The 10,117-nt window shown below is 41.1% G+C and overlaps 1 pseudogene; it reads left to right on the forward strand.

Annotated features, from left to right (window-relative positions):
* The first annotated feature begins 4,869 nt into the window (after positions 1-4,869).
* LOC147448930 (uncharacterized) lies at positions 4,870-9,203 on the forward strand (annotated as a pseudogene).
* Positions 9,204-10,117: the final 914 nt, after the last annotated feature.

The raw sequence follows: 10,117 nt of genomic DNA on the forward strand, positions 1-10,117 counted from the left end.
TAAAAAATTCAAGGTAGAAAAAAGAAGAAAAATCAGCTCTCCTATGTTGTTTGACCTAAATTATACTCTCCATAATTGTGATTGTGTTACTAGTAACATAGCCAAAACTCTGATACCACTACTACAGTTGGAAGCACAGAGAGTCCTGCAAAATAAAGAAATAGCATGCTATAGACAATAAAAATGATAAATTTGCATGCCTAGATAGTCGCAGGAGCAGTGGTATCAAGGCTTTGGCTATGCTACGAGTAACATAGCCAAAGCTCTGATACCATTGCTACACTTGGAAGCGTAGAGAATCTTGCAAAATAAAGAAAACGCATGCTATAGACAACGAAAATGATAAATCTGCATACCTGGATAGTCGCATGAGCATATAATCAGTCTATACATGATCTTAGAACGAGAGAGAGAGAGAGAGAGAGAGAGAGAGAGAGAGAGAGAGAGAGAGAGAGAGAGAGAGAGAGAGAGAGAGAGAGAGAGAGAGAGAGAGAGAGAGAGAGAGAGAGAGAGAGTACTTGATGCAATCTCCCCCCGTGCAAGATTGATCATTTTCTCTTGACTTAACATGTCATGCTAGCATCCCTTTGCTTTAAAAAATGTGCAGTGTGAACTGCATAACCTCAAGCACTTCAACTAGTTGGTCCACATAAGCTTAGCATGAGCAGTGTAAACCCAACGTTACACAATTCCTCTTCATCTATATTTATATTATCTACTTACGAGATTGGAATTCTGGCAGCAATATTCTACACATGTCAACCTATGCTTCGTTAATAAATTCTATCTATTAGCGAGGCTGGAAATTCAACAACAACATTGGACACATGTCAACCTAAGCTTCAAACCTAAGCTTCATCCAACCACACCAGGCGCGCGCGCACACACACATACACACACACACACACACACACACACACACACACACACACACACACACACACACACACACACACACACACACACACAGAGAGAGAGAGAGAGAGAGAGAGAGAGAGAGAGAGAGAGAGAGAGAGAGAGAGAGAGAGAGAGAGAGAGAGAGAGAGAGAGAGAGAGAGAGAGAGAGAGAGAGAGAGAGAGAGATGCGGATTTTTGATGCGAGGGATCTGCTTGGCGTTTCAAACGATGCTTCTCTATCTCTATGAGAGGTTAAGGGATCCTTGGGCTTCGTTCTCCCGACAAGGCTCACGTCGCGTATTCTACTCAGACTCAGAATCAGACCTTCTCCCGTTGGCACTCACTTTAGCCGTCTTATCTCAGGTCCTCGTTTGACCACTTTGCTCCATGGCTGTACCAACGGTGTTTTGTCTGAATCCCAAGGAAGCATCCATGCCACCTGTAAGGGTTGACAAAGGCACACTTTCTAAAGCTGAACTAACCAGTTGCCTAACTGAGGCATTAACCTCCGACCCGCACCTTAGAGGGCAACATACAGTTTGCATCCCTGCCATAAGAGTCATGTCTCAGGTCTGAGCTTTTCAGAGTCGTGCTATAGTGTTGTATTTCATAGGCAAGCTTCCGGCCCTAAATGAGATAGCAGGTTATCTGGACCAGGGCTTTAAGAAAGTTGTAGTCAACAAGGTTTTCTACAATGGGTTAGGACTGTATGAAGTTCTGTTTTTTTTTGCAGCGGATCAAAAATCCTTTCATTCTACTTCAACAATTATCTTATGTGGGCAAGTTGTTCATGTTCTTCCTTAGCAGCTGTTCAAGAAAATTAAGGAGGAATTGTTGTCTAAATGCCCAATATGGGTTGATTTTGTGGACTTGCTTGCTTTTATATGGACTTGTATCAAGGATTTGGCTGCCTCCCTAGGCAAAGTTATATTTGCCCCCACTATCAACTGTTCCAACAAGAATAGAGCTTGTGTTATGTGGAACACTGATAAGAAGATGCCTGACACTATGGAGATTCAGTTAGAATCTATAGGCAGGCTGGTCATTTACCTTAAATGGGGAAAGCTCTCAGTATCATGTTATCTGGGACATTTCTTTAAGAATTTCCCTACATAGGCTAAAGGCTCAGTCGAGTCGATTCCCTCTTATCCTGGCAATAAGAACTTGGTGCCCAAAGAACAAATTTTCAGCAAAACAGGTTCAGATTCTATAAAGCAACCTTCCCCCCCCTCCTGCTCAAGCAGCTACCTCTGAATATGCAGTCCCTTCTAGTAGGTATACAGTAGCAGTTTTTAGACAGGAGATAGGACTAAAACCTCCCCTCATGTAGGGAGCCAGGACAACTCCAATCCCTCTTCTTCTAGGAACCCAAGATCTCTAGACAAGGGTAAAAGAGTGGTTGAGTCTGACGAATACCACTCATCAAATAAAACTTTTAGGACTTGACCAAGAATATCAGGATATACCTCACCTAATGTGTTTGTTGTTCTTCAAGATATCCCTTCCTCACATACTTTGGCAGCTATTCACCCTGTGCTCATACAACACTCTGCCACTAAGAGCAATGCAGCTCCAAACCATGTCAATATTGAGATGTTGATGACAGATAGTCGTAGTGATGAGGAAACTCAGTTAGTTATGGATACCCCTCAATAATTCTCCTCATGAAAGTTGCATCCTTCAATGTTAAGGGTCTCAGCCGCCCCTCTAGGCTGCTGGTATTTCAAAATCAATTGCTGACCTTTGATTTGGATATCTATCTAGTTCAAGAGCATAAGTTGCATGATAAATCTAGGGATGTAATGCTGTCATAATAATTAATATCTAATTCTCCTAAATGATTTTCTCATGTTAAACTGATCATTTAATATGAAGAAGTGCCAGGGGAGAAAAAGCTAGAATATTGGTTAAGCTAACAGACCGGCCACATTAGGGATCCCAAGTAGGAAAAATAGGGATCCAAAGGGGGGGCATCTGTAAAAGAGCCATGTGCAACAATGGGCTTAAAAGACCCTAAGGTTCAGCCCATTAAGACTTTCAAAATTCAAAGGTTGTGTCCAAAGGTCAAACATTGGGGGAATTGGATGCTTTGTGTGTGTCCCAAAAGTCTTTAGCAATCCCCACATAGGAGGGGGCAAGCCTTGCAAGTAGGAGATGAGAGAGAAACTCACACACACACACACACACAAGCTCCCTTTACAAAAAGGGAATGAGGGACACATGTCAGTTCCCTAGCCCAGATGCCCACAAGGTGTACCCAATTCCTATTGGATGGCCTTGGAGGTGGACCAATGAGAATCAAGATAGAGTAAATATAGTTTAATTAATTTAAAAACACTTAATAAAAGAACCTATAAGAATTAAGCTCTCTAGAAGACTATTGGACCAATGAGAATCAAGATAGAGTAAATATAGTTTAATTAATTTAAAAACACTTAATAAAAGAACCTATAAGAATTAAGCTCTCTAGAAGACTATTGGACAGTCTCCCAAGGGAACCAATGAGCATTCAGCAGCCCAATGGCTTGCCTGATACCTATTGGCCAGGAGACAAAGGGGTGCAATGAGAGTTTAGTTGAATTAAATAAATACCTAAAGATCTCACAAAAGAAGAAAGAGGGGCACATGTAAGAAGGCTATCACTTATGCTGCTTAATTACCATTGGCTAAGCCTGGGGAGGTCAAATAGGATGCTAGCAAGAGCAAATAGCAAGATGGATCGACCAAGAGAGAGAGGGGGATGATTTTTCAAAGGAATTATCACCTACACACTCACAGTAGCTCATGTGTGAAGTAAAGAAGACTCTCTCTCCTTCTCAAGCTTTAATGGAAAGCTTATCACCTACTCCAAGCTTGTGAGAAGGAAGGCCTACACGCACCAACAACTCTTGGATTTGTGATGCAAATCCAACCAAGATCCAAGCTTCAATTCATGCTCATCTCATCTACCATGCTAATTACTAAGCTAAGCTATGCTAATATGAGTGATTATGTGAGGAGATGTACATCTTTCTCGTAAGAATACTCCTTCCTCTCAATCTACTGTCATACCCCGCTAGCTCTCACCATCTTCGAAGGTGTGTGAGGTCTTGGGTCTGAGACCATGAGGGAATTGATGTTGTGTTTGATAAGTGTTTTGCGTAGTGCATGAAGTTTCCATCTTCATTGCAGTAGCTAGTATTGAAGGAACACACGAAATTGTATTGTAAAATGTCTCTCTTGATGTGAGAAACCATAATACAAAGCCTTTTGGAGGGGAGACCGGCTCCATGCAAATCCGGTCCTCAACTATTTTCTATTGCTTAATTTCTCTCTCTTTTGAAGTATTGTTCATTCTATCTAACTAGGTGTTATTCTTTTTGTTGCTCTCTCTACCCAAGCACTCTTGTTAATCTCATTAGGAATCTATTCTAATGAAATGCTCACCATGTTCATGCTATTTTCCGCTACACACAAGTTACTAGGCCATTAAATGTTACATTGGTATCAGAGCACAAGGTTTCTCTTTTCTTGCTCAAGAAGGGAGGTCCTCAAGCTAGCTATAAATGGTTGGTACTATGAATTGCATGTGAGTAGGTAGAATAGGTATTTTTCAGCCTTGCAATGTGCCTGCCTTTGAGTAGTTAACGAGGCATCACCGTCAAGAGCTATGGTCTTAATAGTGGAGTCCTATGGGGCTTGCCTACAGCTTAACCACTATTGAGCTATTAGAAGTGGAGTCCTATGGGGCTTGCCTACAGCTGTTTTGGTGTTGAACGACCCTCTCTTCTATTCCTTGCAATTAATGGTATTCGAGCCACGGGTACAATAGCTTGAGTGATTTTTCTATAGGGGTAAAGAGTAGTAGCAATTAGGGCTTGAAGTGCCAAAGTACACCTAAAAGTTGTTAGAATGGCTGACAATAATAAAGAGAGTGAAATTAATGTTGATAACTTTGATTTTGCTAATGAGCAAGCTACTAATGATGCCTCGATGCTTGTTAACTATCTTGTTTCTACGCTTCAACAAGCCGTGGGCAATCCATCCCTCCAAAGTGAAGTGCAACGGCAGCTTTGTGCTCATGGGATTCTCCAAGCTCCCCACCCTGACAAGGGAACACCTAGAAAGCCTCCTTGCAACACTTCCGAAAGAGGTCTCTCTCTGATTCGGGAAGAAGAAGAGGATTCCTATGAAGGGCTCAAAAATTATCTCCTTGATGACGCATCTCCTTCTCAAAGGAGAATTCAAGAGCCTCCCATGAAGGAACGAGAAATAAGTGAGTCTCCCGCCACCTCGACGGAAATGGCTCCATGAAGACGGCGGGCTAAATGCTCTCCATCACCTCCAAAACGTAGAAGACCATCGCATACTTCTCCACACCATAATTCAAAGAGGGATGACAAAAAGCAAGAGAAGAAAAAGGCGAGAAAGAGGACACCCTCTTCTACATGTTCTTAATCCTCTTCCTCTCATGAAAGTGATGGTGAAGACAAAGAAGATCAAGTAAAGAAAAAGGTGAGAAAGAGGTCACCCTCTTCTCCATCATCCTCAAATTCTTCATCTTCTGAAGAAAGTGATGGTGTAGCCTTTGAACCATCAAAAAGAAGAGGCCATAGGAAATGCTATGCCGCGTGGAATAGGTCGTCCAACCTCAAGAAATTCAAAGAGGGAGGGAAGAGCATCTCTTTACTTACCTACGATGGCACTTTTGGTGCTATGGACAAAGTCAAGCATCATTCGCTTAAGAATCGCTTCTATACTGATCGTGACTTTGTCCACATACTCTGTTTGCATTTTATTATATCCAGGATAGAGGAATCCTTTTTTTGCAGTTGACATTAGTGCATCTTTGAAAATAAGATTTCTTGTGACATTAAATGGGATTCCACAAGCCATGAAGGCTTGTGTCCACTTAAGATGCAATTCGAGCATGTCCTATTGAGCGAATGTTGCGTGTAGAGTCCCAGGTGTAGTGGCTCTGTTGGATGTCCCGGGACTTGCATCCATCCCTCCCATGGCACCATTTGCAAAAGTGTAAGGACTTTGAGGTGTTCGGGTTGTTCGCATTGAAGGTCCTTGGCTAGCTCGCACGTCCTCTTGATCTACACTCACTTCTTCTATGTTGATAGATGACCCACGTGTCATACCCTTCTGTCTCTTAGGAAGAAGTCATGCCCATTTACATCTCTTTACATACCCTGCAAAATGGACCCATATGTCTTTAGGCGGTGCTCCACATTCTTCCACATTGGGGCTAGTGCTGAATAAATGTTCCTTGATGCAAGTTGCATTGCCGTGCCACTTATACCCACAATGTTTGCATTCCACAAACAAAACTTATTTGTCTTTCTCTATTTTCTTCACATATGTCCACTCTTTTCCTCGCACCATGGTTTTTGAGTTCAACAAAATATTTCCTACAATCAATAGATACACTATGATTATAAATTTTCACCATAATCACGCAATGAGAAAGATAAAAGGCTATAGATATGATGTTCTAAATTAAAATGATGAATGAATAGTGTTAAGATAATATTTCAGAAAAAATCACCAATGGATATGACATTCCTAGCTACTAGGAGGTAAAGAGCGTTTTCTCAAGACCACCTAGATGAGCGATGGATTCATCTCACATTCCACTATCTATGGCTCTTGGAGGTAGGAGCTACTACATAAACACAACCAATCGACCCTAAAATAATTGAGATCTCTAATTTCTATATCAACATAGAGGTAAGAGCATGAGCTCGATAACATCCATGTAACTCCTAAGTACTATGCATGACAAATTCATTAGGAGGTAAGAGCTTTCGCTCGATCACAACTTAGTGAATTCTATAGGTGATCCACCATATTCACTTAGAGGTAAGAGCATAAGCTCGATAACAATCAAGTGAATCCTTCTTTATACCTTAAACCTCACTTGGAAGTAAGAGAATCATCTCATATTAACCAAGAGGCACTAAGTGGACCTATTCATGTCTATATCGAGGTAAGAACATTTGTTCATGAGAACCAAAAGACCCTACATGTATGTGTATATCTTATCCATACTTAGAAGTAGGAGACCCTAATCAAACAACCAAGTATATAAGTATTGCAATTTAAAGAACCTTTGGTAACCTTTTAATTGCACATAGAAATTTTTATTTTAATATTTTAAATCAATGTCTTATCTACCTAGTGAATGATATGTTCCAAAATGTATGAATTAACACTACATCTATGCACATAGTATAGCTATGATAGATTTTAATCATCAAAGATCACTTTTAGTATCTATTTTAAAACAAATAGAGCTAGGAGTATAACCTCTAAAATTTAGAATTATGCATTTTCACTAAGACACTATAGCTAAAAAAACAGCCTCTAGTGCTTAGAATTATTTATTTATCTATTCTAGAAGAAATAGAGCTAAGAGTATAGCCTCGAATGTTTAGAATTATACATTCACACTAAAACAATATAGATAAGAAGATAGCCTTTAATGCTTATAATTATTTATTTATAGTAAAACAATATAGCTAAAGAATAACTTCTATTGCTTAGAATTATAGATGATTTAATCTACTTTTTTTATTTATAATGTTTTAATATTATAAATAATCTATTTTCTTAAGAAATTGAAGGAATTTTTAAGTTGACAATTCAACCTTTCTATGTCGGGGGTAACCTGACACTTTGGTGAAGGAATTGTCCCTAAAACACGTAAATTTGGGCTTTTTATACTATTTCAAAATCGATCGATACTGTTTCGATCTTTGCACATCGATCAATAGTCTTTCAATCGATATTGTATGGATCCATAGTCTTTCGATCCATATGTATACAGTAAAATGTTATTTTGAATAAAGATGATGTGGCAACGAATAATACACGTGAATAAATCTTTGAACCGTATTAATCGACCATTATTCACGAATAAAACAAATGTCGAATAATGAATCATGCAACCCAAGATGCAGGTTAGCTTAATCTAGGGAAATCATGTATTCTTTGTAGATCACCAGGTACTATTGTACTTAGTGAATAGACCATGCAATAATGGCCGAACAGTTTGATGGTTCATTATATTGCTAGAGTTTGACTTCACGATAATAGTCAGGAAAGGGATTACTCATCAAAGGGCGGACCATTTGTCTCAAGATCCATAGAGAAGCGCTTCTTGGAGTTGACAATGACTTGGAAGATTCATATCTTTTCACCATACAGATGGTACGGAGGTGGAGCGAACATGTGATTCCATTGCTCACCATTGGTTCTATACAACTTGAAAGGCATTCATCAGTCATTCAACAAACAAGCAAGACGTATAATAAAAATGACAAATGACTTATTTATTTGCAGGTGACATGTAGAAAAAGCTAAGGGTTATGCAAAAATGACACATTTGTAGACATTTCATTATTTAAGTGCTCTTATGAGCTATGGTCATTTATGCCGATCAACCAATATATTCCCAAGCGCCATGTTTTCTCGCATGTTTCTATTCCGACATGGTTCAACCACCTAAGGGAAGAAACCTGCTTGAAGAACCAAACATTTTCTTGCAGCAACCTACACAAGAGTGCTTTTTGCAAGCCGTGTGTTGCCCAATGTGAACAACACTAAGGCCGGGCAGTGGGTTTAGACGATCGCTGCGGATATGTGCAAGCGTGTTCATTTTCGGGGGAGGCTGGAGGGTGTCGCCCAAAAAGTGGCGGGTCCGAAAAAGGAAATTGAGTTTTTTGGCCAATAAAATGATGCCGGCCGCTGTTTCTTCTGAACCCGGCCTAAAGCCGATTGGAAGGTGTTCAGAGCAAACGCGTAGTCTGAATGCGTCGTAAGTGCTTCTCCTTCGTCTCGTCTGGATAGGTTTTCTTTGAGCGCCAAATTCAAATCTTTACAAAGGTTACAGGATAGGTTTTCTTTGAGCGCCAAATTCAAATCTTTACAAAGGTTACAGCTCTGCCAGCTGTATATAGCACCTGTCGACGTCTGTCTGCAGTCCTCACTCCTCACTGCGGAGTCCTCGGTCTCCCCGCTTGATGTCGCCCCTCCGAGGTCTGCTTTCTATGGCAGTCTGAGCTCGGTTCGTACCCCTGCTCTTTCGTGACCCGTATATTACTGCACATTTCATTGGCGAGTTGGACGCTCTCGTGCCTTCGGCTTCGGGAATCGGGAGCCTGCAGCCGTCCCCAATCCTCGACAGCATTCCCATGCGATACTGCAAGGACCCCTGCGTTGGATCTCGGATGGAGCTAGGCAAAGGGCCGGCTATGGACAGGCAGCAGCGCAGGTTGAAAACGGCAACAGACAAGGGGAACACCGACGTCGAAGAGTAGTTGTGGCAACACAATCACAAGAAGTTTTGGACAAATTCTCACAATAATTCCCACATTCTGACTTATCTCAACATCATGAGCTTCTGTGAGGGTGGCACCTCATACCTAGCTAGGTAGGATTGGGGGTAGGCCCCCCCACCAGTGAGGTCGGCGGTCCCTTGTCCCCAATTGTACCTAGCTAGGTATGCGGTGCCTCTCGAGGAAAAGCTCATGATGTTATGCATTGTATGGAAAACACTCAAAAAGGCTCCGTTTTCTTACATAAGAAATTTTTCAAATCTTCTTCTGAATGCAAGGAGCTGGTGGAATGTGGCAAGGTGGTCGCATATCAAGTCTACCATCACCATCGTTTCTGTGTTGTCTTCTTCCTTCTTCCCTCTGTCATCAGGGGCCGAAACCATAGGGAAGGCTAAATCAAGCTTTTTCTCGTGTCTCTCCTTGTCTTGTCTGTAGTCTTTCTTTTAGGGGGAGGAAGAGCATGCCAATGCAGGTGTGTAAACTTTAGACTGATCACACATTAGAGGTAAAGTGCGAAGTGGTTATGTTGGGCATGTAGATTTGGAGCGGTGTCGAAGATTAGTCAGACCTTCATCACTAAACAATTCTTCTTGCTCTTTAAAAGAGGAGAAACACTGCTTGGTTATGGATGACAATGGAATGTCAGAGATACAATCTCTGCATATAGGACTCCTTTTGAATCTGGGTCTGCACTCGTTCCAAAGGAAGAAATCATTGACAATGTGTTTGATGACTGTTCTTGCAGCAGGTTGGTATATATCATGATTGTCTCATGGTTTGTCATCAATAGTCGTGATAATAGTTACGGATATATATCCGCGATTATTATCGCGTCTATCGTCGCGTCCCTTATCATTGTACGGCTTCTCGAAAGGTGCTCATTGGGTGGCCTAAAT

This window comes from Adiantum capillus-veneris, chromosome 10 (assembly GCF_014529385.1).
Source record: "Adiantum capillus-veneris isolate H3 chromosome 10, ASM1452938v2, whole genome shotgun sequence".
NCBI lineage: Eukaryota > Viridiplantae > Streptophyta > Polypodiopsida > Polypodiales > Pteridaceae > Adiantum > Adiantum capillus-veneris.